This window comes from Mycetomoellerius zeteki, unplaced genomic scaffold (genome assembly GCF_001594055.1).
Source record: "Mycetomoellerius zeteki isolate Tzet28-1 unplaced genomic scaffold, Tzet1.0 scaffold47, whole genome shotgun sequence".
NCBI lineage: Eukaryota > Metazoa > Arthropoda > Insecta > Hymenoptera > Formicidae > Mycetomoellerius > Mycetomoellerius zeteki.
The window spans coordinates 561,334-584,195 of record NW_017257468.1 but is presented as its reverse complement, the minus strand read 5'-3'; the positions used below and the strand labels follow the sequence as shown (position 1 = coordinate 584,195).

The window sequence follows — 22,862 nt, the reverse complement described above, 5'->3', positions numbered from 1 at the left end:
GATATACATATTAAAAATTAAAAAGAACAAAATCATGTCTCATATCATAATCCTTTTATCTATTCTGTCATAAACAGAAAGAACCTTCAATAGTCAGACTCGTTTGATGAAATATAGTGCAATTCTATTATTTCGGTTAAAAGAAACATTATATTTAATATCACGACATCTAATTTTGATATTTGAATTTATCGAAAAATCTCGTTAAAGAATTTAATTTGAACGTTATGATAAAGAAATTAATGTAAAAACTTATGATTAAATACACGTATTCCACAAAATATGACTCGCGTGCAAAAAACAGGTTCCATTCTTGGTCTTCGATTTAACCCTTTAAAATTCATACAGTTTGACCCAACCAGCGTCTCGCTTCGCGCGACGCATGGCATACTAATAAAGACATTTCTTTGCCATATACCAACGGCCATTACGAGGCTCGCGATCCGCAGATTTCCCATCTCGTTTCCCTCGCGAAGACCGACACGAAGAACTTGCACGAGGATGAAGGGAGAAAGGGGAGGAAGGAGGAAAGGCAAGCCACCCCTTGGCTGCCTGCAGGCTCCTTAATCAGGCGCGTCGCGTGGCTGGCACGTAACACGGGATAGGTTCAACCCCACTTCCCATTCCCTCGTCGACGTCGACGTCGTCGACGACGACGACGACGACGACGACAACGACAACGACGACGACGACGACGACGACGACGACGACGACGACGACGACGACGACGACGTCGGTAACCGGTAACCTCATGCCACTCACACTACTACTGTTACACAGCCGTGTCTGTGCGTGTGGCGTGGCAGGGTGGTAAAGTGCCTGCGGTATGGGTCGTGCCATCGGCGACCAGGGGGTTGAGACTACGGGGGATAGGTAGGGTTATGGATCGGAGACTTTGCTTAAGCCGATGCCACCGTCCACCCTTATCCGGCTCGTGGCGTGTCCACGCTGGCCGTGCATTTTTCAACCCTCACTGCGCGACGAGAATTTTAAGATTAGCAAGAGGGTGGAAGAAACGTTTCGAGAAAGCTGAAAAAGCGTTTCTGAAGCGTTAATGGAGTAACGACAATTGATCGTAAATGCGCTGCAATTGCGCTTTCATTAATCTTTGACTCGATTGAACTTATATTAATAATATATAATATAATATATATAATAAAATATAATCCAAGAAAAAAATGTTACTGCTTATTATTATAAAAGTTTTCAAAAATGAATTCCTTTTTAAAATAATGAAATTTGGTAGCCAATATTTTATAAGTTAATATTGTTATATAAAATTCAAGTACAATTTAAAGCGTTTCCATTTTTGACACTTTTAGCGAAAGCTTCAATTAGTTAGAATGTAATCGAGAGTACAAAACTAGAACAAAATCTAAAATATTTTTCATCAATAGTGAATTTTAACAAACTCTACACAAACAATATGGTAATTTTCAAGTATTCAACAATATTCAAGGAATATTTGAAATACTGAACTTTCTCATTCGAATTTACTCTGAGAGAAAAATTTTTGTTAATTGTAACTATAATTACATGTCACTATAATTATTATTGCTGCAATGTTAGTAATAATAACTATATATATATATATATCTCGACTAGTTATATCGATAAATATATGTAGTTGGCAATGCAAAGATTATAATTATAGTTTTTATTATCATAAAAATGTTTGCGGTTATTATAATTTAACTATAATTCATAGTTTAAACCAACTATATATTTTCTTGACTCCAAGAATAAATCACAAACCAATCAAAATTACCAATAAGAGTGCCACAGCAGTTATTGTTATTAATACTAAAATATTAACAACTGCTGTGGCTTTTGTTGGTAATTTTGATTAGTTATAATTCATAGTAACTGCAATCATTTTTATGGTAATACAATTATAATTATAGTCATTTTCAGAGACCACCAAATATATATATTTGTTGATAGAACTATACATACAGTTATTGTTACTAATATTATAACAGTAATTATCATAATTATAGTAACATGTATTTATTATTACAAATACTTAAAATTTTTGTCTCAATATATGAAATTTTATAAATATTAACCTTTACAGAACAGGAAAGCTATTATAGTAAAACAGAAACAATGTTATATTTTGAAGCAAGAAAATAATAAAATAATAAATTATAACAAGATTTATTCAAGAAAAAACTGTTAAGATTTAAAAAGATAGACTTTCTAAAGATTAAAAAGACCTAAAATTGAAAAGTAGCTGACTTTTGAATGGCATTATGTCTGCTCATAAGGATTATCTACTACTTGTACGGCTGTCTAAAGAAATCATCACTTATTCGAGACCGGAAGTTTTGATTTCGTTCCGATCTGAGAAAAGACAAGAAACGACATTATATAACTCCCCTCTCCCTCCGATAGTGTTGTCGCGACGTGCATCTCGACCGTTATATTCGCAGCGTGCAGCATCTCGACCGTGCTCTGAGATCACCTTGGCGAACGAGCTACCTCGAGCAGCAGTACCACGTAGAAGCCACGGCGGTAACTCCTGATTATCCCTCGGTCTCGGATTTCGACCGGGTCTTCCTGGGCTTATCGAGCCGTAGCCAATGGTCGTCGATGCTGCATCGCACGGTATCATCGATCCAGGTTCGAAAGCAGATATCAGACCGGCGTATCAGCTGCCTCTCCCTTCCCCTCAATGTCCCCTATTCACGTTGCTCCGCGTCGTTCCCTGGTCCCTGCCACTCGAGGATTACAGCGTTGGGACCAGCCTTTCGAGTCCTCGAGTATTATCGAGCTCGACACGGAGCCGCGCCGAGGCGTCCGCCGCACTCTCATCCACCTTCTCTTTTCTCATATATCCCTCGCCACTGTCGCCTCTTGTGCACCACGGTCTACTCCACGTTGACGCTGCCTCCTCGCTCATCCTCAGCAAGAACTTTCGCGACTCTCCTATCGAGGCTTCCTTAAAACCACACGTGCGTCAGGCTACCGCATTCTCCACCTGTCCGCGTCTTCTGGTTCTCCATATACATACCTCTTTCTTTCCTCCTCTCTTTCCGAGTTTTTCTATTTTGTTAGTCTATTCTGTTCACCAACATTAATCTAGTCATTGCAATCTTTTGTATTTTAGAATATTTGTTTATAGTATATTAGTTTATTGTTACCTATATGTAACTCATTTGCTACAACAACGACGTAACTAAAAAAATTTTGTAGTTGCTTACAAGAAAACGGAAATATAGAGAAAAAAAGAAAGAAACATGTTATTGTTTAAAGAAAAATAAAAGTAGAATTCAAAGGTCAGTTTCTTATTAAACCTTTCAATTTTCTTGATATTAACTGTTAATATAAAACAAATATCAAAACTTCGACATTTGAAACAATTATACAATTTTCTCTTTCTATCTATAGTTTCCGCTATTAAAAGTGAATCTCACGAGTCCTCAGCATCTAATAAATAATAATATTCGATACAACCTTGAGTTAAAATGTGAGATAGATCTACTAACTCTGCTTCTTCCCTTTCCCCTATTTCTTTCCTCAATTTTCCTCAACTCAGTCTATTTCCTGTTCCACTTTCTTCTCTTTCCGCCTCTCTCTCTCTCTCTCCTCTGTCTTTCTCTCTTCTCGCTTGTCACGGCATCACGTCATACCGCAGTCCCGCTGCCTGCCACCTCCATCAAACTGCCGGCGCCTCCAGCAGCGGCAGACAGCCGCTACGCGCGCACGTGAGCGTATCGACACTCGCACGCGTGCACACACATATACGTATGCACACACAGACACGGCACGTCTCCGCGTCAGGTCGGCATACAGATGGATACGGATGTCACGGCAGTAGCGCGGTTCTCCACTCACCGTCCTCTCTCCGTTCTCCTCTAGCCCCTTACTCCCGGCTTCGGCACGCACTCCGCTTGATTCACTCTTTTTCTCCTTCCCTCTCGCGCCAGCCCGCCATCTCCTTTCAGGGATGTCGGTGGTGAGATGGTGAGGAAGAGAGAGGCAGGAGAGAAAGAGAAGCGAGCAACCACACGAACTGAGGCATCGTATCCCTCACGCCCTGTATACGAGGTGTCCTAAGTATCACGGATTTTCTCTCGGCTATAAGTTTCTGTGGAAAATTTGTCTGAGGATTAGATTTGTGATTGGATCTTGAACTTATATCTTGCTCGCATATAGTTTATTTGAATTTATACAATTTTTTATCCCAGAAATTTGGTTTACTTGAATTTAAATTGTGTTGAATTTAAATTTATGTGCTTCCACTTTAAAATTATATACATACATCATTCTTATTTGTATAATTAGTTCAATGTATATAGTTAACCCTTAAACGCCTTTTCGATATCTTTAGCTTTCCTTTTCCAATGCTTTTCTCAATGCTTATAACTTTCTTATTAATAAAGATACATATATTTTCTTAGAACTGTTATGTTTCTTAGCGTTTAATACTTCGATTGAAAAAAATTGTACATTTTTATGAAAATTATAAGCAATCAAATTGAGTTAGGTCATACCAAGTGTGTTGTTAGTGTGACGGTTAGCTTAATCTACAATGTGTTCTTTGCTTCCTATTTCTTACTTTTTACTTCAAGCCTTTTTCCTTCTTTGGAACCGTTTTATCGACAATCGTGTTTCTTTTCACGTGTCTTTCAAAGTTCATCAACTTTTATCTCGGACGCCAGAAAACGAAAAAACTGAGTAAAAAGCAAAAGGGCAAGAAATAAAAAGTGGTAAAAAGCAAGAAATAGAAAATAAAGAGCTCATTGTAGAGTAGGCTTTGAGGGTTGAGAGAAAATACGTAATTTTTTGAACACCCCGTACGTCATTGCTTCATGGCCCCAACCCCGTTTTCCACGCTGAGCGGCACTCGCCGTCTCTTTCGCCAGCTCTTCCTTTCGCGCCGCTGTTAGCGAAACGATATATCGGGTAAACCGTGAAAAAGAAGTTTCGGAGTTATGCTCAAGCGTATAATTTCTCTCTAATTAAGTGCAAAAGGCAGAGTTCTAAGAACGAAGCAATTAGAAGTTTAAATTTACAGGTATGTAATATAAATCAAAGCCGACGATTTTCCGCTATTCAAATTCCGTTATTCAAATTTCTCCCAATATTTTTGCCTTCTGTAAGTTAAACAATTCTCGAATCTCGATCTATCGAATGTTAAGCTGTCTATCGTATTACTTTTTTGATACAATTAATTCGATTGCTTTCTATATTTACACGTCGAGTATTAAATGGTATCCTGTGTTTCACGGTTCACCCGTTGTGCATTGCATCGAGGGTCCAGCGACCATCTAACTGCGCGCCTCCGAGTTCGAGACTGGAACGGCTCGAGTCTGGAAAGGAGAATGGGGGTTGGGAGCAGTTCGAACGTTTCGGAATCTCCGTTACCGCTTTCACGTATAAGGGCGACTACTCTTCGATATCCCAGCAGCCGAGCTTCGTGGGATCGCAACCGAGAAACCGTTTTCCCGGGAAAAACGTGCGGCGCGTAGCCATCGGCGTTGCGACGTAAGAAGATACACTTATAGCTCGGCACTCATTTAAAATTCATTTAAATTAAATTTAAAAATACAGTAGAATGATAAAATATAAAACATTAATTTCAAGCGATAAAAATAGTTTTTTCTTCAAAATCTCGATTGAAAAACTTGGGAGTATTATTATAAATATGATATTTCTCATTAATATTATTTATCTGACAGAAGAATGAAAAACAATAGGTGTAAAATTTCGAAGATCCACGTTGTGTTAAATGTATGTAATGAAAATTAATAATAAACTTGTTAAATTCAAGTACTACTATGTATAAACTATATCTAACTTTTACTTTATCGCTTGTATAAAAGTCATAAAAATAAAGGTTTTTACAAAAATGAATTAAGCAGGATAAGGGATCCTAAGAAAAATTGTAACGCTTACGAAAAACCGCACGTGAAAAAAAACATGAAACTGTACAAAAATATTGCGCTTGCAAATTATATATTCTCACTTCAACAATTCGTACGATTGTTCTCTCTCTTTTGGAATTCTATTTCTATACGGATGAGACTGAACTCGTAACACCTTTTCGTGACGATTTCAGTTATAATTTCATTATTTTACACGATATCATAGAAATTAACAACACGTTGAAGTGCAGATTTAATAAAATTAAAATTAAACTTGAAATTAAACGAATTCACATTGTGTTTCTGAAATAATTTACGTTCGTATTTTCCTAGACATATGTTACATATATTTTCCATCAAGTTAAAGCCGAATATCAAAATCACAGCGAGGCAAAGTCCCTGAAGAATGATATATAATAAAAATATAACATTATCTATATCAATATGTAGCAAGATAAATTTCATTCTCTATGTCAAGGTAAAGTCGTAGCATCGTCATAGTTTGTGTTTCTCGAATCGCGACTCTTTCGTCGCAAGTCTGTACTCGGAAAAGCGAGACGCGTCGCGACAGTCAGGGCGAGGGTGAGTGAACTCGTGCGACGTTATCGCGTCCGCCGTGCAGCGCTAATTCGACGTCGAACGGACGCGTCGCGTCGCCTCGCCTCGCCTCGCTTCGCGTCGCGTCGCGTCACATCGCACCATTCTCGTGTAGGAATCCAAAAATGCGCGCGAATGTCGAGTCTCGCGTGTACACAGGAGGTTTCCCGATCCCCTGTCTCCGCACTTTCTACTTCCTCTCCCGATGGGACACTACGTATGCAGACGGGTGTCACGTGCAGGTGCAACATGCTCGCGTCCACTCGACGGGACGTGCGGGTTGATACAAATGCGTGACATTGTCCTCGCGCGCGCAGTCCTCATTTTTTTTCCATGTGTTCTTTCTCAGATTTGTACTTTATCTTTTTAACCCGCCTGGCATGTCTGTCTCTCCATCCGTTCACTTTTCTGATTTCTCTCTCCTTAGGTTTGTTCGCGTTTCTTGAAATCTTCACAAATTTTTGCACTTAAAACGAGATAAATATATATTCAAGCGTTGAAAAGAGAGAAAGTGAAATTTCTAAGTGCAAAAAATACAAGCAACGCGAATCTCTTATTCCACTTATGTTTGTTTATGTTATATAAAATTTTCAAATTTTTGCACTTAAAACGAGATAAATATATTCAGGCAATGAAAAAAAAATCATAATTCTAAGTGCAAAAAATACAAACGCGAATAGACTTCTTATCTCAACGTTGGCATAAATGAATGCAGACTGCGGAAAATGATATAAAATATAATACAGATATATCGCTTATTTTCTACAATGATATAACTAAAAAATTGTCATTTTTTAGTAGCTTGTAAAAGAAGACCGGAAACATAAGTAATATAAATAATGCCAGTAAAAAACATTTTTTATTTGTATTAGAATCGGTCTATTTAAGTTCTTGTTAAAATTTTGTGTCGAATTTTTAATATACCCAAGTATTAATTTAACATAATATGATTATGTTATTTCAATATTTTGTGTTAAAATATTCAACATTTTTTAGTGTTAAAATAATACAATTTATAAGTAAATAAATAACATAAAAATATTTTTTAACACGAAAAATCTAAGATAAATGAATAAAAACATAATGTGTTTAACATATTGTAGATTGCTAAATTTATTGAAACAAAATTAAGATTTATAATAAGTTAATTTAGCATATTATAAATCTTAATTTTAATGAAGAAATATGATTGCTTACAAATTGTGTCAGTGTTACATTTTTATGTTAATTACATAATATTTGTGTCACTTTTTAACATATTCTTGTGTTAATTTAACATAAAAATTAGAGTGGATCATTTGGGTGATATGAAATATGTTAAATTTAACAAAAATTTTCCAACTGTGTAAAAAAAAGAAAAATATACTTTAAAAGTATGTACTTTTATTCCTCCACAATCAGTGTTACACTAAAATTTCATTTTAAAATTAATATTATAAAATTTTAATTCAAAACAATTCATTTTCTAATAAACTTTATTTTTTTAGTTGCGTCATTATTCTAACAAAGCAATATATATGGTCAACCAAAATAGATAATAAAATTCTTAAAAATTTGATTGACGAAACGTTTTTACTAATTATTTATACAAGTTTTTATATTTGAATCCTACTTTTTACTTTCTGCCTAATCTATTTTCTTTTTTAAATTTTCTCCAAGCATCGGAAGAATACAGAAACGCAGTTATCCGCATCCCTACTCGTATCGTTTCCTGATAATCTCCCTGACAATCGCCGGAAGCCGCGAAATGAATGATCGAGGTCAGGCGTGCCTTGTCGATGGCTTCGCGCGGAACGCGATGACGTTCCCCCTCGTTGTATGGAGGCATAAGCGCGCGCCCGACCGGCCGTAAATCGCCGGTTAATGCGCGGGCTCGATTTACGCTTGTAATGGACGCCGCCTCGTTAAAGTCGTTCCGCTGGACGGACTCGCGATGGTGCGGCGCTATATCGCGGAGAGACGCGAGGTGTGGCAGAGATGGTCGGGCACGATACGAGACGCGACGCGTGAAACGAGTGCCGACGATCGTAGGAACGCTTCCGCTCAAGAGAAGCGTGAGACCGACCGTGGATCTTTGCGTCACGGTCTCGCGTATGGAACGATTAACCGCATCGCGATGGACAGCCATTCATAATTCATGATAAAAGGTCAAACGATCTACAGCATCGCTGCTTGTAATTTATCTCGATTGATCGACGATGATTGCGCAGGAAGGTGCGCGAATGCGCATGTATCGGTGTGGTTATATGGAAGGTTTTGTTCAAGTATCTAAAAATTTAGCTTAATACAAATTTGAAAAGAATTTTGTTGGACTATTAAAATAATTACGCAGGACACGTAAGGATTGATGATAACGTTGTAAAAAATTACAATTAACATTCTTTTAACATTCTAGTAACTACATACACGGTTAGAAAATTTCTTAAAGTTAAATTTAATATATTTCATGTCCAGTCAAATTTTTGTGTTAATTTAACACAAAGTAAATATAATGTTAGGAAGTGACATAAATATTAAATGTTAGAAATGATTTATTCCAGTCCTTGTAAAAATTTTGTATTAAATTTTTAATATGTTCGAGTGTAAATTTAACATAATGTGATTGTGTTATTTGATTATTTTGTGTTAAATTGATGATATTCAACATTTCTTAGTGTTAAAACAATATAATTTATAAGTGAACAAAATATAATAAATAATGTTTCTTAAAACGTAAATTTTGAAATAAATAAATAAAACGTATTAATTTAACATATTAAAATTTTTCAATTTATTGAAATATGTTAATTTTAATGAAGAAATATGATTGTTCACGTTTTTGTGTTAATTTCTTACTTAATATACGTGTTGCTTTCTAAAATATTCACCTTGAATTACATTAATACAAAAATTTAAGTAGATCATTTCTAACAAATAAAATATGTTAAATTTAACAAATTTCTCAAAACCAAAGATAAATGTGATTGGAGAGTAAATCGGAAAAGAAGCTTACTACGAGGAAAGTACAGATATCAGAATAACTGCTTCCTCTTTTATACGCCGATCAGAAGAATTAGTAAGTATAATAAACCGAAGCGCGAACAGAAGCAAGTTCGCGGCAAAGTTTTTAATGCCGAGTTCGATTCGCCGTCGGCAATTCCATTCGCCTCTCTGCAGATGCTGCATCACGTTCTACTTTCGGTGATTATAACGCCGGCATTTGCCAAACTACTGCGCGCCAATCGGTTGCCAGTTGCACGTTACATGGCGCGTGTCCGCGACGCAGATATTATGCGTGCCGCGCATAAAAATCTGCATTGCGGTCATGATACCACGGCCCGGCTGTTCCAGCTCGCTACGGGAAATCGTCCGCGCGTGTCGCCGCATTTATTGTGAAATCCGTAATGTCACATTCCGCGGCCGCCGATCCGTTACCATCGACGCGCCGACGACGCGTCGCGACGCGTCGATGGTAACGCGAGTGATTGATCGATCGCGGGAGGCGAGCGAAACTGGAAAGGGAAAAATCAAAAACAACAGCGATGTAAAATAGGAGAAGGGCGAGTAAGAGAGAGAGCTGCTAATAAATAAGCGTGATCGATCGCGCGATCAATTGCGAGGGCAGGGACAGCGGCTCTTTTGCGAAAATAGATGCAATTATGGCCATCGGAGATGGCAATTTGATGACTCATTGAGTGCCTTGGGAAAATTACCATAATATATAAAACTATCGTGCTCTACATTCATCGCATGCGTGGACTCTTCGACGGAGATTTATCTTTAACAAATGACGACACATCGCTCCCTCGTATTTTTTTTAAACATTAAAAACAACTAACTTTTTCAAACTAAACGGACACTAATTTTATTTCCCATTCTCGTCAAAATTACTTGAAAAAGAACAATTTTACTGAAGTACCTAAACATTGAGATGTGTATAGAACTAAAAATAATTTTATTAGATCATTGAAATGATTAGGTAAGAATATTTTAGAATTAAAGTAAAATACTCAAGCATAAGTAACGCTGCAAAAGATTTTAACAACATCCAGTTTGAACGTCCTATAATTATTTTGATAATTCAACAAAATTACTTTCAGATCCTATAGCTAAATATTTTTAGATACTTTAGCAAAATCATTTTTTTGATGTTAAAGTCGCGATTTGTTTTATCTTGGCGTTTGATATACAATTTTTAATAGTCCATAAATATTTAACATAAAACAAATAGCTCTATGTAGCTTTGTGATAAACTACTAGCTTTCGCGTAAAATATATAAAATGATACATAGAATGATATGTGGAACCATGTCGAGGCGATAATGATGGAGCTATTTCAACATCACGCATTCTACCGCCCTTCGCAACGGAATATAAAATTACGATGAACATCTATATGCATGGACACACGTGTGTGTGAACATAATGTCACACTGACGGTACGCATTGGCGATTATACGCACAATCCGCCATTATGTTCATGTCTTTGATACAAAATTCCGCGTACCTGTGCACTTCCAAAACGCGTTTATTAAATTAAGCATACTGCAGCACGTGGAATATTTCGGAAATCATGAAACATCCTTTAATGAGGATTTTAACTAAACCTTTGAGAATTTATCGGCTCATTATCCGGAATAACTATTTAACTATGTGCTATTTCATAGATATGTATATGAAGACTAAAAAAATATGAAAAACATAAAAAATCAAATATTTTAAATTAAATCAATCACGATGATCGATACATGCAATCAGCTTTTGGTTTTCTTTTTCTTTTAATGTAACGATGACGTTACAGGCACAAAATAATGGTAAATTTGCGAAGTCAGTAAATATTTAGACAATGCACGAGACAAGTGCGGCGAATTTCATCAGAAATTTTCAAAACGTTAAAAATGATACAACACACCTGGACCAAAGCACGAATAAAAACTGTCGTCAAAAAGACTGATTAGCTTTTAATGCATCGCTACATTTTTATGATAAAAGACAAGTTCTCTCGAACTCTCTAAATCTGAAACAGTGGATAGTCACTAATTACCCAGTGGCATACTTGGCACTGATAATCAGTGAAGTTCAACTAAAAAAGAAAGAATATTTGAGCATTATTTGACTAAAATACTGATATTTGCACGTTAATTTCAATCTTCCAATACCATATTCATTGAATTTAACAACTAAAACAAGATTAGTTAGATCACATAATAAAGATTAACTAGGTTAGGAATCTCACATTTAATTCACTGATTATCAGTGGCATACTTGGCACTGATATCAGTTAGTATCCACTGATTCAGATTTAGAGAGAAGAAATCAAAAATCGAGTCATGTTGGCGTCCCAATGCCCCCCGTCGCGTTACCGCCATCCCCTCGTCTCGTTTTCGTCACGACCCTCCTCTTTTATTTATGGAATGGCGTCGCGACGTCCTCGGACGATATTAATTCGAGCCTCTAAACGAGCGGAGAAACACACGGTGACACGTGCCGCATCGGAAACAGAGACGAATGAGAGACCATGCATCGCACGTCGTGCTCAATAGTACCGGTTCAAGACTGGTCGTAATCACTGTATAAAGTGATTACCGAGTTGGCTGGATAATGCGCGGTTTCATTGCCGAGAAGACTGCAATTGTCAAAAAGGAGGCGGAAAACTATGGAAGCGTAGAAGATATCAATAGCTTTTCTAAACTTTTTTTATCAGTAGAGATACAAACTAATGAAGAATAGTCGCTCTATTCTGAAATAGAATAGATATTTCTTGGCAATCCTACAATATTTGTTATACCTAATCGACTAATAAAAAATAGATTTCAGCAAATACGTCAAAATAAATATATATTGATAGAAAAATGTGTTTCAGATGCAAATGTCTTTTAATTAATTTAATCCTCTAGCAGTTTGCATTCATTGAGATATAACATTTCTATCCGCCAGAAAGGCTATAAATATAGTATATATCGATATATAAACATAAAAATATAAACACTTAAGTGTATATATGTTATTTTTGTCTCAAAACAAATGAGTCAAAATTATTTAATTCGAGGGAGGATAACAAAAAATATCGATCTAATTTTAATATTGTTTTATATTTATACTGCACAAAGTTGCGGTAAGATTAAGTACGTCAAGAATACTTTTTTGTCTAATTATTTGAAATCCTTTCTGACAGGGAATATGGTACATGTTCGTCATCCAGAATTAAATGAATTAGCGAGCAGTTGCAAAAGATGGAACGAAAGTCATGTCGACCAAGTTACACGCCTCATTGAGATTCATCGCGGTAGATTCGAGGCGAAGCCGTCTTCGATCGACCAATCGGGGAAGGAATCGGAGGGGAACGAGGAAGAGGGAATCATTGTGTAAACTCTCCTAGTGGGGTCCGTAGACACACGCACGTGCGTCACGATCGGATTAGGGGACCAGCGACCTCCTACACGCACGCATAAGCAGCAGGTGCCGAACAAACAAGCTTCCCCCGAGCTTCTCCCCTTGTCTACGGAATCCCCCCGAGCGCACCCTCGCCGCAGAGGACGATCCTAATGCCTTTAATCGAGTGCCGCGACGAGGGGGTGACAACAACGAAACTTTCGCTAACGATGATTCATCTCTCTCGGCGGCGCGTCACGAGACAGACTAATCCTCCGTGAAATTTTGTCAAGTGCAGGAAAAAGTCCTAAAATGGAGACGAATATAAAGTGCATTTTTCCACCGACTTTTTGACTTCTCTCTAATAACAATTGTTATCTTATTTCTGTCTGATTGTAAGTGTAATAAAAACGACTACATGAGAAAAAATGTAGGGTAGAGCGGGGCTATTTGAGCATAGAGGCAAGTTGGTCAAATGCAAATATCTCAATAACCAAAATATATATAGATATGTCTATGCTTGCGTAATGTAGCACAAAGACAGAGATTACTGTACCTTGATACAATAATCTGTGTCCGGCTGTCAACAGTCAAATACGTGCGCTTTTTCATTTTTGTATATCAAAAGTAAAATTATTAGGTGAGTATTCTTTTTAGTTTACATGTTAAAACGATTGATAATAATCAAATGTGTTTTTTGAATATAAGTTATTATCGTATTTTTTAACTTTAATGTTTAAGTTACTATTTTATGTATGGTTTTAAAAGGTTTTAAAGGTACAGTTATAAAAAAGTATTTCAGTCAATATTGATATGAGGCTTGTTGGACCAGTATCTCATAGTATCTAACCTTATAAACTCAGCTGCTTAAATGAAATCTGTCTTTATCAATGCTTTTTATTCTATGTTAACGATTAAATATATATTTTACGTTTAATTATTATTATTATTATAAAGAGTAAAGATTTTAGTTTTTCCAATTTTGTTAATTAAAGCATTTTAAAAGAAAGAATATTACAAAATATTATATTTAAGATGCAAATAATAAAAATTTGATTAATATATACACATAACCCTTTCATGTTTTTAATAATATATAACCTCATTAAACGATTATCTTCATGGCTCAACTTATCCTTCGAGGATGCTCGACAAGCCCCATAGATGGGGCATATTGGTCCACTTTGCATCTTTATAATTAACGTAATTTTTTCTTATTTACGAGATATATTAAGGATTTATAAGTACTTAATTATTGAGCATGAACATGCAACGTTTTAAAGCATTTTTACCATTAGCCTATCATAATTGTGTGAAGATTTATAATAATTTAAAGAAAAAGTGTCACAATTAGCCCCGCTCTACCCTACTACATTTAAATATATGTACTTATTTGAATAGGCAATTAAATATTTACTTACAGTAATCAAATATTTAGTTAATAAAAAAATGATTATTAGGTAAGTCAAAATGGTCCTTATACTAAATAAGTATGCCTTTATATTTAGTAAATATTTAGTTGGTATTATTCGAACAAATGATTTACTAAAATTTTAGGGTATCTACTTTATTTTAGTATACGTTAGAATTTGAATTATATCAAAGAAAATATATATATCAATTTTTTCTTTAAAAAATGTATCCTTTACTTTAATTGTTAAAGACAGCGGAGGTCTATTTATAAGCCTAGCTTTTCTGAATATATGATTCTATATAAGATATGTTATAATTCATTATTTTTTCCTTGTATTCCAAAATATGGTAGTATCACTAAAGTCAGTATCACTAAAGCGGCTTTCTGGTCTTGTAAAGATTAATAATTCATCATATAAATTATTAATTGTCGGTATTTTTATCGCAGTTTATTTTAGTTAAAGATTGAGACTCAAGAAGAGAGAGAGAGAGAGAGAGAGAGAGAGAGAGAGAGAGATTCTTCGATGTCATATTTATTCTTAAATTATCGCAAACGTTCTGAAAAAAAATTATACACACGCTAGACACCCGGTAGAATTCTCAGACGATCAGACGTGATCTCGGAACGAGTGCGGGAACACGAAACGACGGAGGAACGAAACGAGGCAGCAATGACGAGTCGGTGGTAAGAGGAAACGATGAAAGAGAGCGGAGAGGAGAAGGTAAGAGACAGGAAGAGGGAAACGGAGGCGGAGAGAACACCGACGTCGCATTGGACGTCGCGTCGTTAATGATAACGACGGCCACCGATTGTCCCAACGACGTCGGTCTTTGCCTCCCTCTCGATCCGACGACGCCCGTCGTCGAGTCTCTCGCCTTATTGCCACGATAAATATAAAGCCTACTTCACGAGATCGCCTATTCATCCTTTGGCCACCTCTTCTCGCCTTGCGTCGTTTATGTGGCTGATGGCTGACTTTTCGCGACAAATCCATCGAAATATTATACTTAATATTGTGTCTGATATGACATAAGAAAAGAAAGAAACAGGGAACAAGGGAAAAAGAACACTGTAAGATGATTATTTTTATAACAGCAGAAAAAAGATGGTTTTTCACCTCAAATAATAAAAAAAGTGTAACGTCTATTCTATATTCACTTCTATATAAAAAGAATAGTTTTGCTAAAGTATTTGGATCAGATAGATATCTGAAAATAATTTTGCTAGGCTATAAAAATAATTAAGTCGAACATTTAAATTTGTTATTAAAATGTTAAAAGTTTTTGTATTATCATTATTTTGTATTATCATTTAAGGATGTATCAGGTGTGTAGTCTCTGCAAAAAGACTGGAATTTATACTTTCCATATAAAAATGAATGTTATATATACATATGAAACAATCACTCAATGAAACAGTCATTTACAGTTCAATAAGATCAATATTTATATTTAATAATACAATTTTAGTTTAAATTCAATTTTTCTTATTTTATCTAAATTATTTATTAAAAACATATCTACATCTTATTAAAATGTTTGATTCAGTTCTAAATCGGTGCCACTTTTGGAATTAGGTACTTTTAAAAACATGTAATATAGAAAAATCTATATTACATCTTTTTCATTTCATAAAAAAAAAATATGGATAAAACATCTTTAAAAATTCTATATTATAATTATTTTGATGGTCTGGTAAAATTATTTTCAGATCTGTATCTGTTGGAAAAAGAGTCTGGTTGTAAATGGACAAGTCAAAATTTCTTGATTGAATCTATAATTCTAATTGAAAATTAGAATTCTCTGATAAATACGAGTACAATAAGAATTTTTTGGTTCCTCCATTTTCATCCAAGAAATTCTTCTCAGTACAATTAAATCTTTAAATATTTCAACAAAATTATTTCTTTCTGTGTATTCTTATAATTTCTTGAGAAATATACCAAACGTCTGATGATAACACACAACGAAGATCAAATCCGCGCTAGTTTTCTGTTTTCCATCTTATAATTGGAATGACTCCGAAATAACATTACGGGGATAATCGCGAAAGCGGGCCAGTCCTTCATGAGAGCCCAGGGCGACCAACGATAATAAAATATAAAATTGCAATAACGCGAGCTCGTAAGTTTATTAAGACCGTCGTTCGGCCGGTTATACGAGACCGATATTACGGCCCGGGGACAGGGAATTGACATTAGAGATATTAGAGTCCCGACGTTCGCGCCGCGCCACTGCGCCGTCATTATCGTCCAGCCGTTTAATTCCCGCCGGACTAAATATCGAAGTGACGTCGGTGATCGCGCAGACAGACCGTGTCATTAAGCTTATCGCGCTGGCTGTGCACAAGCAGCCGTCTGTCACCGATCGCATCACATTTTTCTTGAAATAGAATCTTAGGCACGTGTAAACGTTGAACTCTGAAAATTACATGTCTGGGATTAATCGCTTCTTCAGACATTTACAATAACCACTAATTACTCAAACTCAAATTTGATATCTTAAAGTAAAGTATATATATATTTTTTTCGTAATTTAATATTGCAATTTTATATTCATAAGAAATTTTTGAAATTTTTAAAGTTTGTGTAAATATTCTTTTCCTATAAATGTTTACAAGTCTTTTATTTAGTTTACACATAAAAATGTAATAATTTAAATGATCATTATATAATTGTTCAAATTGAAATAATATTGCTTGAAGATGTCTTTGTTCTTTTCGTTATTTAATATTGTAATTTCACATTCATAAGGAATTTTGGCAACTTTTAAGATTTATGTAAATATTATTTTCCTACAAATGCTTAAATAAATAAAGTCTTCCGTTTAGTTCATATATAGGAATAAATAATTCAAATTGTGTATAAACTAAATGTATATCTAAATAATCCCTTCTTGGCACATAAGTTGAGGTAATAAATAGATAAATAATTAAATAAATCAATTTTATAGATTTATCGTTTTTACTCCTATTTTATGTACTAAGATACATGTTCATTACTTTTTATTTGTTATCGTCCATAGATACAACTGATTGAAATTAAACGCAAAGATATGAGATTGCTCTCGTCTTTGTATTATTGATAACATAGTTGAAGATTAGCTGAGACGCATGTCACAAAGATAAATCCGAAATTTTTACTTCACCTGGCTCGTGTTATTTGTCGCGTACTCGTGTTACAAGTCGACAGATCGATCGATGGGGCCGAAGTCCGCCAAGATCGTCGACGTTCTCGTCGCTGACCTGAATATTTCACGCCATGTCGCTGACGACCATTCGACATTCGAGGTGTTGGAGTTCCAGCTCGTGGCGTTATCTCCATCCGTCGTTCTACGGATTCGTGCCAATTTGAGAGACATTACAAGATATTACGAGAAAGTTAAAAGGACGCGAATACTCGACAAGCTTTCGCGACTGTCGATGATATCTTTCACGAACGATCTCGCTTATCACTGAGCGATTAAACATATGCTTTATAAAAATGGAAAAATATTGTCACAGAAATGAGCTCTCAAAAAGTCTCTTACATTTTCTCAAAATTTGCCATAAATTCCTCATTCTAACATTCCATAATTTCCTGATTTCCTGACAAAATTACAAAATTTTCATTTTCAATAATATTTTGATTTTTTTTGTATTTTCGTACTGATTTGGAAACCGTCGAATATTTTGTTGAGAGAACAATTTAACATAACAATGTAAATTGTTTAATTCTAAATCGCGTAAACTATTAATGTTACTGACACTGCTTACGTTTAATTGTTAAGTTGGTACACTGAAAGAAAAGATTGGCTGCTGCAGCAAATTAGATGGTAAAATATGACATAGCATTTTTAATTGGCTACAGCAGCCAATTTTTAGTTGTTATTCGAATTGTCAGTACCTATAGGATTTCGATAGGCTAACGCAATCAAAAATTGGCTGCTGCAACCAACTAAAAATGCTAAGCCAATCTTTTCTTTCAGGGTAAATCAAAATTGCGTAGATGTGATACACATATTAAAGTCAAGAATTTTAATTTTTCAGAAAATTGTGCAAAATTCTCTGATTTTTCCCTGATTTTCCTCATCGTTTTCAATTTATCCGACACTTCCCTGATTTCCCAAATTTCCAGTTTTGCAGTAACTCTGTTCTTCTAAAAATTAAGCAAATATTACGCTAGGAAATTTTGCTTACATTTTTACATATATATATTCTTACACAGATTATACATAATGGTCAGCTTTTAGATCATCGATACGTCGCAACGCATAAAATAACACAACGACGTAATTCGCGCGTTATAAGTTGATATCGCTTAGCTTCGTAAAAGATAATGAGATCCACTAGTTTGCAGAACGTTACCGATATTACAGGCGCATTAAAGAGAATCTTTAACCGAGCTCGGACTGATCCCGCTCGGGAGAAGAGAAACATTAAAGATATTAGAGGCGTTAAAGAGATACGCCAGCGTATTTTCCTGACAGTAGGGTGCAAAGCGCCTCCGGGGGCTTCTTGTGCACCACGTGTGCCGATCCCAGTTCCACGTGCTTGCGATGAACGTGAAACCGCGTGTACACACGCGCACTGAAGTAATTAGAGTTACATGCGCCCGTAGTGAACCTCTAATCGCCACTTTGCCACCAAATGGCATATGCAGAGACAAGATTAATTATGGTACGTACGTAACAGTAACGATATTATTATTAAGTTTCAATAATACAATAATTTAACAAAAAATTCGCGGCGAGAAGATAGTGGATCATACATTAAACAAAATTTGAGTTTTTTTAATAGTAGAAAATTAAGAAGGTAGTTTTAATAGTAGAGAATTAAGGAAACAATAATTTGCCTTTTAATTTCCGATTTAACAAACACGATAAAGACGAAATAAAGGGTTTGCGTTAAAATTCCATTTGAGACAGCCTCTACAGAAAAATCATCTCAGAAAATTATTGTAGGATAGAGCGAGGCTATTTGAGCACAGGCGCAAGTTGGTCAAATGCAAATATCTAAATAACCAAAATATATATAGATACGTCTATGCTTGCGTAATGTAGCACAAAGACAGAGATTACTGTACCTTGATACAATAATCTGTGTCCGGCTGTCAACAGTCAAAATGCGCTTTTTCGTTTTTGTATATCGAAAGTAAAATTATAAGGTGAGTATTCTTTTTGGTCTACATGGTAATTAAAGCGATAATAATCAAATGTGTTTTTTAGATATAAGTTATTATTGTATTTTTTAAATTTAATGTTTAAGTTGCTATTTTATTTGTGGTTTTTCAGTTATAAAAAAGTATTTCAGTCAACACCGATATGGGGCCTTGTTGGGCCAGTATCTCATAACTAACCTTATAAACTCAGCTGCTTAAATGAAATCTGTTTTTATCAATGCTTTTTATTCTATGTTAACGATTAAACATATATTTTACGTTTAATTATTATTATACAGAGCAAAGATTTTACTTTTTCCAATTTTGTTAATTAAAACATTTAAAAAGAAAGAATATTACAAATTATTATATTTAGGATACAAATAATAAAAATTTGATTAATATACACATAATCCTTCCATGTTTTTAATAATATATAACCGCATTAAACGATTATCTTCATGGCTCAACTTATCCTTCGAGGATGCTCGACATGCCTCATAGATGGGGCATATTGGTCCACTTTGCATCTTTGTAATTAACGTAATTTTTTTCTTATTTACGAGATATATTAAGGATTTATAAGTACTCAATTATTGAGCCAGATGTGTGTGAACATGCAACGTTTAAAGCATTTACCATTAGTCTATGATAATTGTATGAAGATTTATAATAATTTAAAGAAAAAGTGTCACAACTAGCCCCGCTCTACTCTATATTTAATACTGAAACTGTCGAAGATGCCATTTTGACTCAGCTAATTATTTTAATTTCATAATTTTCTTTTTTGTATTAGATGTACAGTGCAGAATATTGAAAATATATGAATATAATACAAATATATATAATTTCTAATACAAGTAATCTAATAAAACAAATAATATCAAAATAATTTTTCACTAATCGAAAACAAAAACAGAAAATTAGTAAATTGACACCATTAGTAGTTCTAGCAGAATATCATTCAACCATTCTAGTATTAAAATATTTTATAAGTGATGTCAGGTGAATCATGTCAAATTGAAAAATTTGAATTTCAATCCTAAATTCTTGGACTCGCAGCGTGCACCACTTTCTAGTTACTGCTTTGAACCCGCAGTCGTATACGCGGCTCGTGACGAGTGTGAGTTCGTGCGTGCGTGAATTTATTGTTATGCGTGCGTGAGTGCGTGCGGTACACGCGTGTGTGCGTACGCACGCCGGGACTTGACAACGCGCCAGCTGTCACTCGCCGTTTACGCCGTTAATGAATAGGCGACGCAGCGAGAGGGACGGCTGCGGGGGCGTTCGCTCGATTACCAAGATTAAAGAGTCGCGCCGTGAAAATCGATAAGCGTTATATTCGCGGCGTGACGCGGCACGGCCGTCCTATCGAGAGTGGCGCATTTTTGGATTAATAATTGACGTAGGATAATGCAGGATAAAATCGCGTCGTTCGTAACATGCGTGCCACAGGACTGTAAATTTTCTTCGACAATCATTATCGAATTCCTGCAAGTTATGACATTGATATTACGTAGTTTCCCTTTTTATTATTGAGTTTATAAGTTCTATGATCTCTCATGCTTCTTTTTACGATTTTTACGATTAGTGTTTCGCTCTTCTTCGTTTAGTCCTAAGTACAGCTGTCTGATACAGTTTTGTTCCGACATGGACTACTATACGTAAAATTATTATTCCATTATTAACTGATTATTAACACGGCATAAAAGTAAAACAAGAAATAAAACTGTTCAATAATTTTTTCGATTCTTTGTAAAGTTGAAAAGGAATAGAGATAAAAATTTAATGATACTGATTTAATATAGCATTGAATTCAGTAACTTTTTCAACTTCTCATAAAGTCAAAAAGGAAATGCATATCGTTCATTTGCTACACAACTAAAAAAAACAAAAATTTCCAGAAAGTGAATTTCATGTTTTGAATAATTTGAATTATTAAAAATTTGTAATATTACTTATTACTTTTGAAATGCGAACAATCGATTATAGAGGAATAAAAGTATGTTCTTCCTTTTTTTTACATTTCCATTCTTTTTCTGCAAGCAACTAAAAAAATAACAATTTTTGATTTATGTGATACAACAAATGATATGAGAAAAATTTAATGATACACCCGATATAGTTCGTATCTCGTTTAGTGCAATCTCTCTCTCTCTCTCTCTCTCTCTCTCTCTCTCTCTCTCTCTCTGATATAGAAGCGCGCTTATTAATCCTTAACAATCGTGCATCGCTTGCATGGAAAAATACTAGTTATATTAATTAACATTGAACTTTATTAATCACATTCATGTCGATATCTATAATAATTCGAAAGGAACAGAATAGTTATTTACGCTAACATTTTAAAAAGACAGAAGTCTCTAACGTTAGTATTCATGTAGTATATTAAAAATATTAATAAAAAATATTTATTTTTTTTTAATTATGAGATTAAAAAAACAACATTAACTTAATTTCGATCAATCACGTCGTAACATGTAATTCATAAAACAATATCTTTTCAAATTTAAAACATATCCTTTTAGATCCCTCTATAAACAGCGAATAATCGCTGGCAGTTTGCTAGGAAACTTGCGAGAAACGCGCGGCATTCGTCACTTCGTGGCCACCCGTAGTGTGAAACGGTCGGAAGCGTCGTCGCTCGCAAGCGGAGTCTGTCGGCTTCCGTTCCACCACCCCCGGTCCCTCATCCCGCTGCCCATCCGCTCAGGCTGCCGCCTCGCTAACCCCCTTCCTCCCCCTTCGCCTCTGGCCACCCCTTTGGTCTCACTGAGTGCGCCATCGCGCGCCCCATCCCGCACGCCGTGCCACAGCGAGTGAGTCGCGCTACATCTCGCCCCATCCCCTCGTCGTTTTCCCCTCGCCTGCCGCCACGAGCCGCCACTCTGCGCGCACGGCCGCGCTTAAGTATCCCCCATTCCCCTGCGCGTCCCATGCCATCCCAACCAAACTCATCCCTAGCGACCGACCAACCATCCTCGTCCACACTCTTGCCGATATTTCCCGCCGGTGGACGGGCAACTACTGACCCGGGTCCTGCATCCAACCACCGGCACCCCCTGCTATCACGTCCGTTGTTTCTGTCGCACTGCCGAGACTTCGATCCCATTCGTCGAATCTCTCGAACTTGTCTCTCTCTTTCTCCCTTGATCTCGGCACCCTTTTGTCTCTCGGTGGGCCAACTCTCACTCCCATTGTCCTTCGTTAGATATCTGCTTTCCTCTCCCTTCCTGTCTCAATCTTCTACCCCGCTTTCGTTTGTCCTTTCGTTCAAAGCGCTGCACTTTCTCCGCTGCGGAGGCGAGGAATCTGAGAGACTCTGCGAGTGAATTCAGCGTAAAGAGCTCACACCGGGGACGAAACTTTCGCTGTCGAGCAAGAACGTGATGGAACCGAAAAAAGAAGAGGAAGAGAGAAGAAGAGAGAGAAAGGATGGAAAGAGAGACCAACTCGGTCGCGTAATAAGCAAGCGAGCCTGCCAGTGCAC

The 22,862-nt window shown here is 35.9% G+C and overlaps 1 pseudogene; it reads right to left on the bottom strand.

Moving 5' to 3' along the window:
* The window catches only part of LOC108727045 (uncharacterized), a 29,763-nt pseudogene extending 7,193 nt beyond the window's left edge, over positions 1-22,570 (bottom strand).
* Positions 22,571-22,862: the final 292 nt, after the last annotated feature.